This window comes from Pteropus vampyrus, unplaced genomic scaffold (assembly GCF_000151845.1).
Source record: "Pteropus vampyrus isolate Shadow unplaced genomic scaffold, Pvam_2.0 Scaffold2, whole genome shotgun sequence".
NCBI classification, from domain to species: Eukaryota; Metazoa; Chordata; class Mammalia; order Chiroptera; family Pteropodidae; genus Pteropus; species Pteropus vampyrus.
In genome coordinates this window covers 24,847,161-24,867,030 of record NW_011888783.1, presented here as the reverse complement: position 1 = coordinate 24,867,030, position 19,870 = coordinate 24,847,161, and the positions used below count along the sequence as shown (strand labels likewise).

The 19,870-nt window shown below is 34.3% G+C and overlaps 1 protein-coding gene and 1 pseudogene across 1 annotated transcript in view; both read right to left on the bottom strand.

Moving 5' to 3' along the window:
* Positions 1-19,870, bottom strand: part of KCNH7 (potassium voltage-gated channel subfamily H member 7) — a 415,423-nt gene that overhangs the window by 319,396 nt on the left and 76,157 nt on the right. The gene's annotated exons all lie outside the window — the stretch shown is intronic.
* LOC111739299 lies at positions 640-758 on the bottom strand (annotated as a pseudogene).

The window sequence follows — 19,870 nt, the reverse complement described above, 5'->3', positions numbered from 1 at the left end:
AGGACTGTGGACCAGTACTGGTCTGTGGCCTGTTAAGAACCAGACCACACAGCAGGAACTTCATCTGTATTTGTAAACACTCTCCAGCACCAGCATCACCTCCTCAGCTCCATTTCAGATCATCAGGCAATAGATTCTCATAGGAGCACCAGTCAAAAAGGTTGGGGACTGCAGAAGGAATTCATGCTGGCCAATTGACTCAAATGTAATATTAGTAAAATAGGGTAAAGAAAAATAAATTTGTATTCTTGATCTCAAGTATCTATGTTGCTAAATAATTAAAATATATATTAAATATGGAAGCCATCTGTTTTGATAGATTATATTATCATGAATATTAATTCATTTCCTATGATATTGAACACCTATTTTTGTGCCATACAGTCTACTAGGTGATAAATATACAAAGAGATAAAACATAAACATAGTATCCTCCCTTTACCTAAATGCTCATACACCTCAAATGTGGTCTTTGTGGTCTAATTTTAGACCAAGGGGAGGGTTAGGTATTGCACAGACAGATGGAGGGAAGCAGGTGGTCTTCACCTCCATGTGCCCAAGAGAGTACAAAGTCTTTTTAAATATAAAAGAAAAAATGAAGTTCAATTAGCTTATCTTAGTATTTTATTTTATTTTAAATGCCTACAGCACCTTGTCTTCCTAGGTGGTCTCCCATCCAAGTACTAACCAGGCCCGATTCTGCTTAGCTTCCAAGATCAGACGAGATCAGGCACATTCAGGGTGGCATGGCCATAGACTTAGCTTATCTTAATTTATTGTGAGTAAATATCCTAATATGGCTATTAGCCTCTGCTTAATTGTTCTATAGCCTTAGTTTTGCATCCAGATAAAATACCATTTTGCTGGGAATTTTTAATTGTATCAACAATGATGCCAGCCATCTTCTTTTTTCAAAATTTTAAAGATTTCCATTGCGTGATAGCTTTATGAACATCTACAAATTCAAATTCAGAAAAGACTTAAATAATCACTTGATCATTGTTCACTTTTATTATAGAATATCTAATTCCATCACTGTAAATGTTTTATGTGATAGAACAAATTCTCCACTTTCCATGTAAATATTCTAGACATGTCAGTTACGCAAAAATGGGGTCCCTAGAAGCTGGCATTCCCAGAAAATAAAAAAGGAAAATAGCCTACTAATTTACCATGTAGCAATCTGACAATTTGCTTGACTACTCCCTCTCAGAAGTTGTCAGCTCAGGAAAGTGGAAGGATCTCTAGCGACACCACCATTATTATTCAGAAACTGTGGGAATTCATGCTGGCCAATTGCCCCAACTATGTTTTGTTAGTCTGGCATTGTGTATTTAAAATACTTGAATTCACTGATGATATAAAAACGCATAAAGATTTTATGGAACATTTCAGATTCCCTGTCTTGAAAATTTGGCATGTTTAGCAACAGCGAGTATCCATTCCTTTCAGCCCTGATATAATCTTATATTACACCTGGTGTTAGAGCTGTAGGGGGCCAGGAATTATCCCAGAGCTAGATTTTGCTCAGAGAACTACAAATACACATAGTCACCAGGCCCAGCTTCTTTTGAAAAACTAGGTCTGGCAGCACTAGGTCCACAATCCTTCATGGTAGCAAATAAACTAGAGTTGTCAGTAAGCTGTCAGTAGTGCCCACTATTCTCTATTGTTTATATCTTGTCTTTTTAAAACTCGTTTACTTTTACCTACTTTGTTAAATTGTATTATTGTTCAAAATATTTGTTACCTCTTTCTATCTAAGGATTATTTCGACATCAGGCTTAGCAGTGTTAGCTTACTTTGGCCAATGAATTGGGATATATGCCACATATAAACAGAAGTTTTAAGAGCATCATGTGGCTGCATTTTTCTCTCTGCCAAGAGATCAAGATTTCTCCAGATGGCAGCTATTCCTTTAGTCTAGGCCCAGAATGAAGATGATATGGAGCAGCATGGCAGCAGGCTCATGATGTGCATGTATTGTGAGCAAAAATCAGTGATTGTTATTGTGAGTCTCTAAGATTTTGGTGTCAGTTTCTATGACAGTAGAGTTTAGCCTACGCTAACTCATACATCACTGTAGCTCCTGTAGCCATTTTATTCTAACATCAGCAGCCATCTCTTGCCTGCCTAAAATGAAGAAGCATTTGATCTGGTGAACTAAATTTGATTTTTTTGAGAAAAGGGAGTCTATAGACATGGTAAAAGTATCTGGTTGTTATATAAAATGGCATAAGTGTTTCCTCCTTAGTTTTATAATTTAGAATTACATTGATTTAAATCAATATTAACTCAAGTTCCATGTGCTGGGTATTTTTTCGTACTCTACCTCATTTTAAATGATTAACATTATTTAATGTCTAATCGCTGTTCTTGCCAGTTCTCAAATAAGTAAATTTAGCTTCAGAAATTTAGATGTGTTTGTATGTGAATATGTATATTTTTTTAGTCCTGAGCTTACGTTCATTTTTTCTAAGCCCACTTCATTCTTGAAAGCGTAGATTCCAGGAAGTCTTACTCAAAAAAGCTCAACTCAGTAACATGGCAGCATTTAAGTTTTACCTGGCTTTTGAATGGAGACAGGGATTCTTTCATGGATCTGTGACATCCCATGATAAAGTTTTATCTCTGACCTCCCCCCACCATGGATAAATTATATAAATAGAAAACTATAGCTTTTTTTAAATAATGCTTCATATCATCCATAAAGAATGGTCTTTTATTTTTAGATTATGACCTTTTTGTGTTTTTATGACAAAATACGTTCTCCTACGAGAAACGATAATGGTAAAGATGTTGGTTTTGTGTAATGTTTTATCTAGAAATATTAAGACAACACAATGTCAGCCCTCACTTTCTGTTATTACTGCCCTTGTGTGGTGGGAACTTGAAAAAACTGTTGTTGTTGTTGTTTTTCTGTGACCCTTTTTAACATGAAATCTCTTCTCCCTATGAAATACTGGACCTGAGGCACTCCTTGCCTCAGGCAAAGATTGTTTTAAAGAGAAATGAGATGTTCTGAGATTCAAAATGAATATTTAACACTCAGAGCATAGATAATTTAAGAGCAATTTTTTTAACTTCAAAAATCATGGTTTTAAATATCAAAAGCCAGAGCTCAGTAGAACTCAAGACATCAAGTTTGTGTCATAAGCTATAGTCACTTAAAAACCTATGACTGGTTGGAATCGATTTTTCTTTCCAATTTTTTTTAAATTAACAAAAATAGGGACAGGAGAGAGCCGTATTAAAAGAAAGAAGTCACAAAACTAAAGCAAAAGACTTAGACGTTGAAGTGAGTCTTTGAAAGGAGATTTGAACTCTATTTCTTATATTTATTGCCTTGTTTTCAAGCCTGGTATTTGGAGGTCTAAAAGTCAACAGATTATTTTTGAGATCTTAAAGCTAACAAAACCTGTGTCTCCATCTCTGGGAGAAATAGCAAGAAATGGTTGTGACACGTATAGGCAAGCCAGGCTTGATAGAACACCCCACCAATCATTTCACAGCTGACAGAACCTTCCTTGAGAAGGGCTTGGACTTAGTGAGAGAAAGCCAGTGGATCTGAAGGGATTTGTGGTCAAGATAAGGGAGATGCTGAGTGGCCTGTGTGGGCCAATGACTTAACCATGGGAGAAATGGACATTTTAAGAGGATGTCTATTGAGATTAATGCTGATAAAAATCAAAATCAAAAATCAGTGTAGACTCTATCTGTTAACTGAAACCAGCCTGAGCAGAAGATAAGACTCAGGAGCAGGTCTCCCCTCCCCCGATCCCATTGGCACAGCCCCAGGGAAGGGAATCCCACATTGACTAAAAATCTTAAGTGGAACCAAGAAAACCCTAACTGCAGCAAGTTGCTAATTCTGTGGAATGAAGGCCCATGATCGAAATTAATTTCAGTTACAAAAAAAGAAGCAAAGTTACTTTTTACATGTGTCATTTTAAGAAATCTCAACTTTTGCTCATTATATGAATCCCCCCGCTCCAAAATCTGGAAACTGATGTCTGTTTCTTTGTGGTATCTATCAAATATGATTTATATTAAAATAGAGGCTTTTAGGGTATAGTATCCTGTATAATAAATGACTCTTCTTGACCTGCCTTTATAAAGCAAAAGTGAGAGGTTAAAGATTGAAAAGAGAGTTGCCAATTGGTGGTTACTCAGAAGGCAAGTGATCCATTTGTGGCTAGGAAACATTTAAACAGCTCGTCTGTCATTGATGATATACTATTCTCCAATAGTAGAACTGCTGTAATTTCTGAGGTGACCAAAGTCACAAAAGGAGAAATGGGTATGTTGGGCAGTGGTAGCTAGTCAGAGGAAGGTAGGAAGTATCAAGAAGTAACCCTAGAATTTAAAGAATGACAGCTAGAGACATAAGGGCTTTCTGAAGAAAAGGAGCAAAGGGCCACTGCTAGAAGACTTTGTAGGAGCTCTGTTACTTTCACATGTCTTATTATCTTTACTGTGTTTCCTCATAGTGACTGGTAAATAAATACTTTAAAAGACAAATAAATCTCATGCTCTTATTTTGAGGATTTAGCAATTAAAGTAGCTTTGATGAGGAGGTATAGTTTTTTCATGATCCCATTATATTCATAGATTCAGACATCTAAAAAAAAAAAAACAAAAAAAAAACAGCATTATAGTTCTAAAAGAAGATGCCCCAGACTGTAGCTTAGAGGGGGAAAAGAGGGAAAAGAAGTGTGTCTCCCAGAAAAACAGCTGCAGACCTAGAATCTGATCTACTTAATAGTATGACAATGATATATCCAACCTCCCAGTGAAGCATAAAGCCAATTTCTGCTTTCCTATAGATTTATATCTTGACATGGAGTGAAACTTTGACATCTTTTGGAAGGAAAACTGCCTTTACGGTTTTTGACACACACACACACAAAATGTAGTATTTTGGAGAACTTGGTTTTTGTTTTGGGCTGCCAAAATTTAGACAGCAAATATCTCTACATTATTGGTGAAGTGAGCTAAAGACGCATACTTCAGATTGGACAGTTATGTCTTCCTTGAGTCCATTAAAGGGATCTGGGAAGGACAGGGTAATCAATCTTAAGCATCCTTGGGCTATAGATTGTCTCACTGTTCTATAGGCACTGGCTTCTGAGTGACATGAGGACCCAGAGCAGTGGATGAGAGCTTCGAGAGGAGAAGCTGCTAAGAGATTTAGAGAGGACCTTGTTCATACTCATGGATCACAGCAGTGAGAGAATGCAACCTTGTGACTAGCAAAAGGCAAAATGAGATCATCCAAGCAGGCAGAAAGAAATGAGACATGGCCACAAGGGCATAGTGAAAGTGTGAGTACTCCAAGGAGTTTCAAAAATATTTGAGGTCAGTGCCAAGGTTCTGCTGTTATTCACATGATGAGATAAAATGTAGGCATTTGGGCTATATACATTAAATTATATAAGACCCCTAATGGGGAAAATAAAAAAAAGGTTAAATAAAGTCACATTTGAAAATATGGCCTTCAAAAAATAACATCAAAGACAAAAATTATAATACTCCAAGTCAATCACAAATGCAAATCTGGAAGTTTACTGACTTAATCTAAAATATTTTGCTGGCTTGACCATTACAGCACTTTCTATAAGATCAAGAAGGTTTTGGACACAGGATAATACTGTTTGGCCTTTGAAAATAGTCGTAAGAAGAAAACAGCTATATTCCGTCCTTGCCACAATGAGAGAATATTTCTATAATATCTCCTTTTTAAAAGTTCTAAACTTAAAGTCTGGTAGCCAAGTTAATGGTCAATTATAGTGACATGTGTTTGTGGGTATGTGTGCATGTGCATATGTGTATGTATCTATACACATATCTACACATAAATGTGCTGTTAGTCCTCATTTGCAAAGGCCCTACTCTCTCTGTGGGTAACCTCTTGTTTGGTGAGTTCTTGATGACCCCATCAAGGTCATCCTGCCTAGAGTTCTTTATCACAGAGAAGCACAGCTTATATGTTAAGAAGATCAGTGCCCTAAGTCACATTTTTGAAAGAACAGGTTAGTCCTGGTAGTTTTCATTTAATCATGGTTCCTTAGAACTTGCTGATGAAGGCTTTCCAACTCAATCAGGAAGTCTCTGAACTCTGTAATTTCATGCTAAATGCTGCCTACCTGACCCAGTTCTTCCCAGGGGACAAAAATCCTAAAGGAAACACTGGAACTGAGTCGATGCCTACATATCACATTAGACAAAATGTTCAAAACAAAGCTCAGAGCCCTGTTTGCCCTGTGTTACGATATCTGTCTGGCTGTTAAGCAATGGTTTAACCTTACTGAGACTAATACATAAAATGAGGGTAACATCCACCACATGTGGGCTTCTAGAAGAACAAAATTAATAATATAAAGCAGCATTTAATGCATCTTAATTGCCGTCTCCCTATTGTTGAGACTCAGACAACCAAGTTGTCTACATGCCTTCATTCCATCTATGCTGAACTCCACTGCCGCGTAAATTTGGTAGAAGCCGAACACCACTTTCATTGGGTCTAAGTTAGGTCCAGCCTAATTCCTAGTCTATAATCCCTCCCCACTAGATTACTACTCTGAGAAACCTACTTTTACCTCTGCTTTTGGATATTAATCCACACCTATGCAGGAGCTCAACTTTCTTTGAATTCCCCACACCTGCTAGCATTCGGGCCCTTCTGAAATACAGATGTCCATCTTCTTTGGAAGCCTCAGACCTCCTCAGCCCCTGTGTGCTCCAGTTCTCATAGATGTACTGTTATCCTAATGTCTATTTTTAAATCCTCTTTTTAAAACCTCCTCAGCATGCCTGTCCTGCTCTTGGCTCCCTTACCCTCACACTATACATACCCCAACATGCTGTCTCAAGGGCTATGCTTCAAATTCCTGTTAAATGGTTAAGGTTTACCTCTCAGCTTATTTGTCCCCAATGCCAACTGTCTACTACTATTTCTGAGTGTTGTCATCATAGATACTTAGATGCATCATTACTGTATTCTGATACACTTTTACTTTTTCTTGAACATCTTAATTGCCAGCCACATGTACCTGCATGCTCTCTAATTTTGCCTTGCTACCTAAGTGTTTTGTTTAGCTGCTAGTTAAATTTTTTCCTAACTGTATATGCAGCTGTACCAGTGGGGAACTTCCTAGGCTATTGCAGGCAACTGAGATATTGTGCCCCAGGTCCTGCGTGGAGCCCAGTCATCAGGCAAGCCTAACTAATTTTCTAATTCTTTCTTTGCTGGCTGGGACTGACAGTGAGGGCACCCCAGGCCTGGTCATTGGGAGCACCTCCTTAATATTTTTCCATGTAGATTGATCTGGCTTCAGGGGGTAGTTAGAGTCTCAGATCCAAAATTATTCTTTCTTTTCCCATTCTACTATAATCTGAGGTCAATAGCCACATCTAAAGATATCATCACTTAGACATAGCGAGAATAGACACAGCTATAAGGTATGACATATTAGAGTGACAGTGCATGGGTACAGAAGGCTGGGGCTTGAATTGAGTCCCAGAAGTGCCTATTCATTAAAGCACTGCACATGGAGAAGATTGACTGTACAGCAAAAACAAATCTAGACAAAGGGACCCAAGCAGTCCATGTCCAAAGCCAGTGTCCCAAGAAGCCACTATGTCAGAAATGTTCCAATAGGTTTTGGCATGTTAGTACCCGAGGTGAAAGGTGGTTGATTCCAGTTCAGTGGATGATACACAAAAGCAGGGATAATTCAATGACAAATGGTAATGTCAAGTCATCATTGCTCAGAGAGATCTATCCCTTTGTATCAGGATCCCAAGCAGGAGCTGAACAGCAGGTGCGTGTGTGTCAGGGAGCGGAATTAAGTGAACATAGGAGCCAAATACTCAGATGAGGCAAAGACTTACTATAAAAATGGATTTGGAGCTATGTCCCAGTATTAGGCCTTAATGCAGCTAACACAGCAGACGAACAGGAGTTAGGAAGCTTTGTGAATGAAAGGTAAAGTGATTCCCGAGGCTTTTCTCAGGCACATCAGGCACTGTCACTATTGGTAGTGCAGCTGGACGCCAATCAGCCCCAGATAGGGGGATTGGGGATGCTGACCTTCCTCCCTGACCACAAGGAAGTGAGTTTGGGTCTGAAGTTACAATTCATGAGTACATCCAATTAAAGAGAAAGGCACGGGATACAGGAAGAGTTATTATAGTCACAAAGGCACAGGATACACAATATGTTATTATAGTCATGCCCCTGCTCAACATCTTTCATGATGCCTCAATGAGGATCGAATTTGAAACCTCAAACTGGTATCTTCAGCCTATCAATCATATGAGATGTCCCAGTCCTCTTGATTCCTGGCCAGATCTTCAGTAGTGACCTTCCTGCTCCACATCATGGCACCTCGTACAGCCCCTCAAACTTTCTACTGTTTTTGCCTCATGACTTTGCTCTAGTCCCTCATCTTCGATTCCCTTTCCTCTTTCTGTTACCTTCCCAATGCCTGCCACATCATCAAAAATGCTGTAGCTCTTTTGGTCAGGGGTTATTCATAAAGTACGCTTCTGAACTTTCTAGAATTGTTAGTTTGCTGTATAAAAGGGATTGAAATCATCTCAAGGACATGAATTTTTTTCTATGATTTCTTAGTTCTCTCAAAATCTTAATTCAAAACTTTGCACATGATGTAGTCTTCAGAAATATTTGATGATTGACTAGACACAAGTTAACTTAGTCTTCTCAAGGTAAAAGTCAACCAGTGTTTCAGTGGAGTGGTGTTTGGTATTATACAATGGCACACTGTTATGCTAGCACTATTCATATTAACATGTTATTTTCATGTTAATTCAAAAAAATAAAAATTAAAAGCAAAAGCATTTTGTAATAGGGTTGTTATATATTTTTATATTATTATATATTAAATAAAGTGTTATATTTTTATAATATTATATTAGATTATGTTGTATATCATATACTCCATGTTATATATTAGATGTTATATATGTTTTATCCATCTATCACTACCAATATGCCCACAGCTAACTGTAATTCCATGTTGCTCAACAGTCTTAATTGAGTTCAGTTTTAAGTTTCAAGTTTTAAGTATGAAAATCTCAACTTTCGTAATCTCTACTGTGGCCTTTTTAAGAAATATAGATAACTAGCAATCTATACCATAAAAAATAATGATGTTCTTATTTATTTAGAGATTTACAAAACATTTTGCATTTCTCAAAGCACTTTCATACTTTAACTCCCTTTACAAAGTATCCTCTAACTTTTATGAAGCAATGTGAAATATGTATAAGATTTAAAAACTCAATTTAAAGGTTAAAAAGTCTTGTTTTCTTAGAGTTAAGATAATTTATTTTCTTTGAAACAATTAAGTTGCCTGAGAACAGATTTATGGATGGAGAGAATGGTTGGATTTATCTTCATGCTCTGTTTTGAAACTATATTTATTTTATCACTTGAGGTAATCAATGCTCAAAATGATTGTATGAAGAATTCCAAATGTTGTCTTTAAGACCAAGAGGTGACTCCAAGTACAAATAGTGACAGAAGTTCTAAGCCTGAAAGCCACATCTCCAGATATTTGTGTTGTAGAGACACAGTTTCAAGGAAGGAAAGAAACCAGAACTAGGTGTGGTATAAGATCAAAGTTACTTGAAAATGGTTCAAAGCAATGTGTATAATAATAGGGATAGGACGAATTGGTTTAATTGATCTTTTAACTTTAATTTTGATTCTGTATTTGTTAATGGAATGGTAATAAAATGGGCTTCCTCTTACTTTATTTCTATATTTTCATAGGTTATATAAAATTTTCCCCTTGTTTCATCACTAGCTATAAAATAGGAAAACATCTTTCTTGTTTTAAGAAGTTAAATGTTAACCTGAGTCTATTGATTATATGAATAGCAGTTTGTATATTTAATCCATTTTGTTTTTTATCTGTTATTTTCCATATTACACTTTTCATATTTCATTCCTTGCTAAGAATGAGATGCTTTATTTTTCTGTTTTCCCTTTTTCCTTTGAGAACTAAAAGTTTTAAACGTATTTCTTCAAAGAGACCAGAATAACATTTTAGACAAATTATCTGCAGTTCAACTAAGTACATGATTAAAACAGTACAGGTACTTCATTTTAGGCCTCATTCCTGTCATCACAGTGCATGCTGGTATACTGTAACTTGCTACTACGAAAAAGAATAGCAGAGAGATTGAGAGATGGTATTCTTGAAATTTAGCAAAGCCACATCTCTTGTTTGTGAAATATGGTAATGTTTCTTGCAACAAAAATTAGAGGTATGCTCCCATTACCTCAGGTAGAAGTTTATTATCAGGTTACAATGTACAGGAGTATGAAAAGTCTCTGAAGTAATGCATTCAGGTTTTAGATGAACTGAAATGTTATTCGCTTTTGGTAATTTGTCACGGGTTCTGATGGCCCAGAAGAAACTCTAGGTATCTGAATATTTAAAGTTCAAATTGTCCTTATCTGAATCTCTCATTAGTTTCTGCTTCTTCCTATTTCATTGATTATTACTATCAACTTCCACGATTTATGTTTCCCCCTCGATCCTTCTCTTATTACATCACTGTAGGATAGTCTGTCATATGCATCTCTCTAGCTGGTTACAGGTGGTAATTGCTTGCAAGTAGAAGGGGATGGCTAGGGGCCAGAGGCGAGGGCTTTTCTGCATACTATTTTTAGCATTTTGAATTTTGTACTTTATGTATTTATTTTAAAATTAATATATTAATAACATATTAATATATTAATATTAATGTTAAACAATAATTAATAGTAATAACAGGATCAATATCAATGTTATATATTAAAATGATATTGATAAGTAATAATTATATATTAAAAATTGTTCTAAAGAGAGCAATTCCTAAGTGATAATATCATGATAAAAAAGAAGAAAAAGAAGAAAAAAAAAGAATAAATCTAAGATTTAAAAGGAAAACAATCTAGAGGTTATTTTCAAAATCGAAATGATATTATTTAATATAGAATGTTAACAAAGGTAGAAAATGGAAAAATAACAACATGCTAATTTACTAACATAAGTAAAACTTGATTAAGAACTGGAACCAGAGCTCAGACTCATTGACTAGAATACCAGACTTATCATATTTCTTGTATTAAAAATTAGAGTATGCAGAATGTTTTAATGCAGTGGCTCTGTGAGCCAATGGACATTACTACAGGTCACAATTTCTGTAGTCTAGAGCAAGTTGATAACAATGACAACAAAAATAAAATTTAAAAAGACTGACTATAAAGCAGGCCTTAGAATCTGTAGTATGACACTCTAGAATGCCAGTGCCTGGGCCATTCATAAAAACCTTACTCATAAAACAAGAATTAGACATATTATCATAAATTGCATCTAAAGAGAAATAACATATTTTATAACATTTTCCATATATATATTAGTGGGTAAGAAGGACGATTCACTGTCACAAAATTATATAATAAACACATTCATCTTAGTTCTGGTAAAATGAATTTATTTCAAGATATTTTACAGACACAAGGAAGAATCCTTTTCTATTTCAAATACCACATAATTCTGGGGTTTATCATATCCCTAAAATATCAATGACCCAGAAATCATTAGGGAGATAGAGCTATGAAAGGAGAAATAAGAAAGAATTCATCCCTACAAACACAGACATTTGTCAGATTATGAAAAAATGGACAAACTCACTTGACTACTGGTACTCCAAATCACAGAGAATTTAAAAGGTCATAAAGGTCTCCTTTAGTAAATGCATTATAAATAATCCCAAAATACAAATTGTGGAGAAATGTGATATAATTTTTATTGTATTAAACAAATAATTTTAAAAAATATTTTCTCTAAGATACAACCTAATATTACAACCTAAGATTAAGCAAGTCTCTTTCTTCCCCCATGATTCTGGTATTTTCCTTTGTAGTCTGTGTAATTAAGTTCTTCCCAGGCGAAAAAGCTTTCTACTAGGAAGGTATTTCCAATCCCTCCTAGCTCTAATAATCACATTCTCACTAGCTCTGTCCTGACAGTTTTAATTCTACACATATAGTTATATTCTAATTTACAGAACTTTTAATTACCACAATAATTTGTGATTTCAGAAACAAGACTAGTGTGGCAGTCCTGCTGATATTTAAACCCCACTTAACTACTACTCATTGGTTTTTACCTATCTATTTTTTGATATTCGGGTAGCCAGATGCTCAAAGATGCTTTGTCTCTGGAAGACATTAAAACATTGAAATTTGAGAATAATCCTGTATGACTCCTTGACTTTATAGAACTTGCCCAGTAGAACTTCTAGACTTTCTATGGACAGATATGCCATATAAGGGTCTTGTCAACAATCAAAATATAAAGCAATTTGATAGTCATTTGCCAATTCAATTCCAATTCTACTTTAAGCTTCATTTACCTTAACATAGCTCACTTACTTCTACTCAGCCACTGTATTTGACCTACCTTTTATAACTGCAGTTCAACAAAAAAGTATCACTACTGAAAAGCTTTTTACTAACAAGCCCATTAATTCAAGTGAATAAATGACCAAGACTATTAGATGGGATATCTAGGAAGTAACATAGGTGAAATCCCTTAATCAAGACTTTCTTTTAGTTTGAAAATAAGAATCTTACCAAGTAATTTCAATAAAAAGTCACCTTAAGCAAGAAAAAGTATAACTTCTATTGCCGTAACAGAATATTCCTTGAAATAGCAATATTTCCCACAAAAGATATTTTTCAATGGGACTAACTGGATATTAACCTTAGCAGAGTTCAATATTATATAACAGAATACTACTTCTTACTTTTGAAGTATGCACTTTTAATCATAATTCAAGAAGACTATACAAACAAAAAATAGGTAATAAGTACCTTAAGTTACACTAAGCATGCGCTACATAAAATATCGTTACGATTGTCACTCAGTTTTTTCTTCTTTAAAAAAAAAAAAGCTTTCTGCTTATATGTTTCTTTATTTATTAAAAAAAAAGGCATTAAAAAGCACTTAAGTGTGTTGTCATTTTTTTTTCTTATAAGCCAAAGTCTGCTGCCTCCCAACTCAGTTAATCCACTGATACTTAGAGCTAATATAACTTTATAAAGACTATTTTTACATACATAGAATTTGCAAAATGAATCTCATGAGCTTACTGTATTGTAAGGTAAAGGGGTGAATTTTACTGTATCTAGATATCTTTTATAAAAGTACATAATGATTTCCCTTCAACTTCTTTTCTATATTTTAATTTTCATCTTTTTAAGCTAGTACTATAATATAAATATATATTATATTTATATAATGTAATATAAATATAAATATAGAAATCAATGTTACTAGAGAATAGGTTTAGTAATTACAGTGATTTTGCATTTCAGCTAAATCATTCGTGATAATACCACAGTAAAATTTATAGTCTTCAAATAGTAGCTTGTCATCTTAGCTTATAAAAAGATGACTGATTTGGACAGTAATGTTATGAATGTTAATACATAAAAAGGAATTGGAGTTAGAGGTCAGAAAGTATTTTTATCTTGAAAATATTTATAGTGAATCCGGCTTCATTTCCTGTGGGTTCTTATCCCTCGAGGATTCCTTCGAGATCCAGGTTTAAATGAACCAGAAAACTTAAATTCAAAACTCATCTTACATTGCCAAACTTTACATGCTTTCTGCTTGAAATAAATCAAACTTGAAATTCAGCCAAGATTTGTTCAAAACTCCTATTTCATGAAATTGAGGTCCTGAAATTTTAATAAAACTTGCTATAAACTTAAAGAAAGTATGTAAATAAAAAAATTAGGTAAAACATCAGTAAATACACACAGTAAAAATGGATTAATCTATTGGTAAATCATATTTGCTCATCATAATTTCTGCAGATTACATATAGAATAGATAAATAGCATAAGATATTTAAAAGACAATATTTTAAATATTAAAAACTTAAAGTTATCTAGGAAGCTTCTCAAAATAGTTGGGACAGAATAAAAAAATAGAAAAACAAAGTAAGACTCTTCTTGATCTGTCGGGTTACCATAAAGTTCGAAATAATCCTGTCATCAGCCATTATTTAAAAATTTAGGTTTTTCTGCCCATATGAAAGTGATAATAAAGCCAAAGTAGCAAAAAGCAGTATAAAAATTATTAATAATTTTGTTTGGATGAAGATATGAAAACTGCCTATAAAAATATTCTTAATGCATTTATTTTCAGAGTTTTAAATTTTAACTCCAGAGCATAGCTGAGTATTCCATTGCATGGAGGAGTAGCTAGATGGTGTGATAAGAAAAAAGTTTTAAAAATAAGGTAGAAAAAATGCCATCTGGTGTGAACAGCAGTTGAATGAGTAAGAAAACTGTGAATCTTAAAAAAAAAAGGGGGGGGGAAGCTTTTTTTAAATGGGGGTTAGAGTCTGAGGGTTTAACAGCAATGAGTTAAAAATAATAAAAGAAACCATCAAGGTCTCTGATCTATTAGCACTGACAAGGACAAAAGCCAATATCTGAGTTCCTAGGAATTATTCCCAAGAGTTTTCAAAAGCAAGTACATATTCTCTACTTTTCATGGATGAGAACAAAGTGCTTGTGTTTTTATTGCTTTTTGTTGATATATTTAAAAAGTATTGTTTGTACATTCTAGCTTGGTGTCGGTTGAGCAGCTGGGATTTTGTGGAGTGACAGCAAATGTGTAGGCAGAACTGAACTCAATATCCTACCAAGTAGGCTAGTTCAAGATGGTAGGGTGGCTTGCTAATTGAAATTGTTCTACCAGTTGAACTGAATTTAAACACTTCTCACAAAACGGAGCATACTGGGATGATGAAAAGCCACCAAACTAACCAGTAGTTTGATGTTTAGAATTTCTAGTGTGTAATTGGATTCTTGATTTTCAAATGTACTCGCTATTCACATAATTTATTTTTTGAAAGGGGTAATGTTTTATATTATGACCTAGTGACTCTTAAGAGTTACTTACAGTACTTAAAGTGGCTCAGAAAAAGGATGATGTAATTTATATCATGTGTCTATCTTCCCTCTAAATACTCATTATGATTTTTCATTCTTATCTTTCTTGACAGCTCTATAATTTAAAGATACTGTAGTTGGAGTGGCTGCCTGGGAGTCAAAGCAAATAGTGGTACTTGAAATGATAATTTTTAGATATTAATAAAAAAAAAATTTCCTCTTAAAAGTCTTTAAAATGCACTATACTTGGTCTGTGTGGACTCGCACAAAGGAAATGCAAATGTTCTTGTGGCTTCGTTATTTCGTAACCCTCAGGAAAATCCTGTGGGACAACACTGCACAGAACACATTACAGGATACCTCGAACCACAGAATTTTATTATGGCTTCTGTGTCTTAAATGTCATTAGTGTAGTTTTTAAATTCCATATGCTTCCCAGCGATATTCAGATTGGATTTTTCAGCTAGAATAATAGTCTTTTTGCTGAGATAAGATATACTAGGTTTTTATGCCCTTCCCCAGATTAATTTAACTCCTCATTTTTGCAGTTTAGTTGAACTGCTTAGTGGACAATCCTATCATGTACATGTGAAATACTGAATATTTATATCAAGGTGTTGATGATCTAGGGAAAATAGACTTTTCGTGTATGAGGGTGTCTAGAAGTTAATATTCTCAATGATTTAGCTGATCTGGCTAGCTAGGCAGTCATCCTCTTCTTTTCTCATAATTCTGCATTTTTCTTTCCAAAGTTGCTCTTGACAAAGTAGAATCCCTCTCTGATACTAGTATACAAGTGGCCACACTCTTTACCCAATAACTTTCAAGACTCCTAAAAATTATAGCAATATAACTATGAGAAAAGGCGATATGGTGCTAATAAAGCAACAAAGCAATTCTTAACAAAGTTAATAGGCATCTATTTAGTCTTTACCTTTTTTCTTTTTCTTTCCTTCTTCCTTTTTTCTTCTTGTACTAGATATCTACCCAATTTGGATTTCTGAAATACACTGCACTGAGAACTAAGGGGCACAGAAAAATGGGACACAATGCAGAAGATTAATATTATTCATTCATTCAACAACTATTTCTGGAGTATGTATTATGTATAGATGCTCCTCTAGTTTCATAGAATATATTAGTGAACAAAATAAACAAAAATATCTGTCCTTGTGGGGTTTATTTTCTAGTGATAAAGACAGACTATAAACAACATAATAAAATTAATATATAAGTAAGATTTACAATATATGTTGTGAAATGTGACAAGTAAAGTGTAAAACATCTAGCAGGTTAAGGGTTTCAAGAATCTGGGGATGGCAAATGTGAGGAGAGGGATGAATAGCAAAGAACAATTTTAAACAGTAAGCCTGTTTAAAAAGCTGAAATTTGCACTGATCTGAAGGCATTAAAACCAATCCTTGAATTAGAGGATCTCCAAGACACTTGAATTATATAATTGAGCAGGAAGTACACAGATAGACTAACCATGACAGAAAACACCAAAAAGCAATACATCTCAAAGAACAAATTAAAAGAACATAGTAGATCTCTGTGGGTATTGAAGGAATGCACCACACAGAAATGATTAAAATTTAAAGATGATAGTAAGGATTGAATGAAGGGAAGAGAACTTTTCTGCTGAGAGTGAAGTAAAGTTTAAAGGTAGAAATAAATGCTGCGATAGGAATGAGTGAATCTTTTTAATGAGTAAACTTTATTTTATCCTACTGATGACCTAGAAAGACCTTCAAAGTGGGCCTTCTCTGCTTTCAAATATGAAATATACCCTGGGGACTTATGTGAGCCTAGGAAGGTTAATCAGATTAATTAAAAGGAATGGCAAATCTTGATCCAACCCATTGACATAAAGGAGTAAAAGATGAAAACTTTAAAATTATTAATGACAGCAAATCAGGCTTTGCAGAGTCAGGGAGTCAACAGAACACGCCGGGGCATCAGTTTCAAGGCAGCGGTGCTGCAGGGAGAAGGCGACAATAGGAGGAGATACAAAGACAGAACCACAAACATTGCTGTATTCTGGATGGAAATACAGAGAGAGCACAGAGAATGTCTTTGAACTTAACTTTAAATCTCACAAAGGAAAAAATATACATATCATTTGAGCAAGCAAAGAATGCTTGATAAACTTTAGTTTATGCAGTAAAAGAAGACAATAATTCTAGATAGGCTTAAAAATAAAATGTTATTAGTATTTAAAGACTTATAAAAACTTTAATTTCATAATTTGTGCTCAATATTTGAATTTTTATAGCTTGAGCTCTGAAGCTACTTGCAGAGCACAACTTTGCCCATTTGGGCTCTGGAACTACCTGCAGAGCCAGCAACCCGTCTCTGCCGACTGTACTGTTTAATAAATTGAATCCCTTGCATCGTTGTTAATACTCCCTGTGCTATGATTGTGTGATTAAAGACAGCCTTTTTGTACTACAAGCCAGTGCTGAAACTAGGACCTGAAAAATGCTTAATCATATATTGGTCTCACCTCACATCCCTACTTCCTTGATCACTGAGTCAGCAACCATTCAAAGTCCAGTTGCCCCCACCAGTCAGAAAATAAATAATGTTAACTTTATGTTCTTGTTTCTCCTAGCGACCCATCTCTTCAATCAACAGCTCTTTGCAACTTTTGCCTTTATAAACCCTGTCCTATTCCCTCCACTTTACAACACATTATTGGTTCATACCGAAGGCTGTTTCCCAGTTTGCAAATCATTATCTGATTAAACCTGAAATTTATTTTTAAAAAGGTGTCTCTGGACTTTTGTTTACATCTTGGATAAATTTCATACTAGAATGAATACAGTAGTTATAGAATTCAGAGAATTAATATAACCCTTAAAGTCTATGCAGAAGAATTAATATAAGTATAAAATGTTTTCCAAGTTGAGATTATATTTAGTGAATGAACTTGTATGATATATCTAGACTAGAGATACCTTAGAGGGATAATTTAATAAGTACATTAAGCCCCTTATACAAGTTGAAAGGTAGGTTAACAGATATATTTAACATTGTCAGACAGTTTGATTTGCATAATTTTTATCAGTATTTAAATTTGTTTTGGTTTATGTTTTGAAGGGTATATGAAAGAATATATCAACTTTGAATTATTTTTGCTCAAGTTCTGACTCATGGAAATAAGAAAAAAAAGTTACGCATCTCTATATTTTTATGGAAAACATGCCAAATCTGAAAGAATCAATCTCATTGAAAATTTGTACCTCTTTCTTTCATGCTATAATAAATATGTATTTTTAAATCATCATTTAAAAAATTTAACTGGATTATTTTTGCTTCTTTGTTTGTTTGTTTGTTTGTTTGAACTTGCCAAGAATTAGTTCCCTTATATTCAACTTCCAGGCCAAGTTAAAAACAAAAAACAAAAAACCCAAAGCAACAACAGCATCACCAATCAATTATTTTCTAAGGTGATTCATCCTCCAAGACTCTTCTACTACAAGCATGATATGATCTCAGAACAGGAGTCCATTGATGTGATACTCTGGCCCTCCTGATTTCTAAATGTCATGTGTTGCTTATCCTATGTAACATTATATTTGACCTTCTTAAAGAGGAAGGCATTCATGATTTCCAAAGAACAAATCAAAATGGAAATGGAAATTTATGATACCCTTTCCACAGCTAAGGTATTTTTCACCAATGTAGTATATTATCATTTAATGTTCTGTAAGGAGAATGATATATAAAAGAGGTAAGCAAAATAGAGAAGTAATTTACTTTTTTCTGTTTATATTAAATCCTAGCAGATTAGCTTTTCTTCTGCTGTCCCTTTCTTGCCATAATTTATATTTCTACTTGTCAGGCAGACTTGTTCTATTTAACTGATCGTTATATTCACCTAAGATGGAGGCTGACTGTGTCTCCATTATTAAAATATTACCTCAAAAATATTAAAAGGAATGCATTTCTATAATCAATTGAATTTTCAGCAGAAACTATATTTTTTAATGCTAAATTAAAATGAAAAATATCACTTAAGGACTAACCAAGCAATGTCTAACTACACATATTTATGGAGAACACAGAGAAGGATTTTCAAGAAGAAAATACAACTTTTTTTTTGAGTATTTATTTCCTTGCTTTCTAGTGTAGACCTTGCATTTAAAAAAAAGTCAGTTAATGTCCTATCTTTGTCTAATGGTTTTTCATTATCAATGTTTAAATAAGTCATTTTTTCAGCTGAAAATCTAGAATTAAAATAACTAAACAGAAGTTTCCTAAATAATTTCTGTGTTTAGGCAGGATCATATTTTGAAATTACGCAGGGATTTTATCTGTGATAGAGGAGTCCATTCAGTTAAAGGGGAAAATTTTCACCACAATGTCATTAAAAATTTCTTTATCTTTGTTACTGTTGGGGTCCAGAGCAGGCGACCCCAAAATATCACACAATGGCGTATTATTTTGAATTGAAATCACTTGAGAAGCAGCAAGAGCAGGAAGAGCTCTCTGACTCTCTTTTGTCTCTCTAAATTCTGGAAATAAATCTCACGTGGAAGGTGTCCTCCCTACTATAAAAGGGCTAACAAGCAATCAGATTAACAGAGACAGCCTTTTAGCCAGAGATAGAGAACCTATAGCTGAGAAGCCTACATAAACAAATCCTTGTTAATTTTACTAATTTACTGCCCTAAGCCTACATTCTACTTAAATTCCTTACTAACTAGATATCCCAACAACTATGCTTCTTTGTCCTGTCAATTTCTCACAAATTTATTATTTCTTTGTTTAAAAAGCATAAAGAGGTGCCTGTTTCAATCATTTCTTTGAGCCTCATTTTATGATCTGAGCATCATATCATGACCTACTATTATGTACTTGTATTGTTTTTCTCCA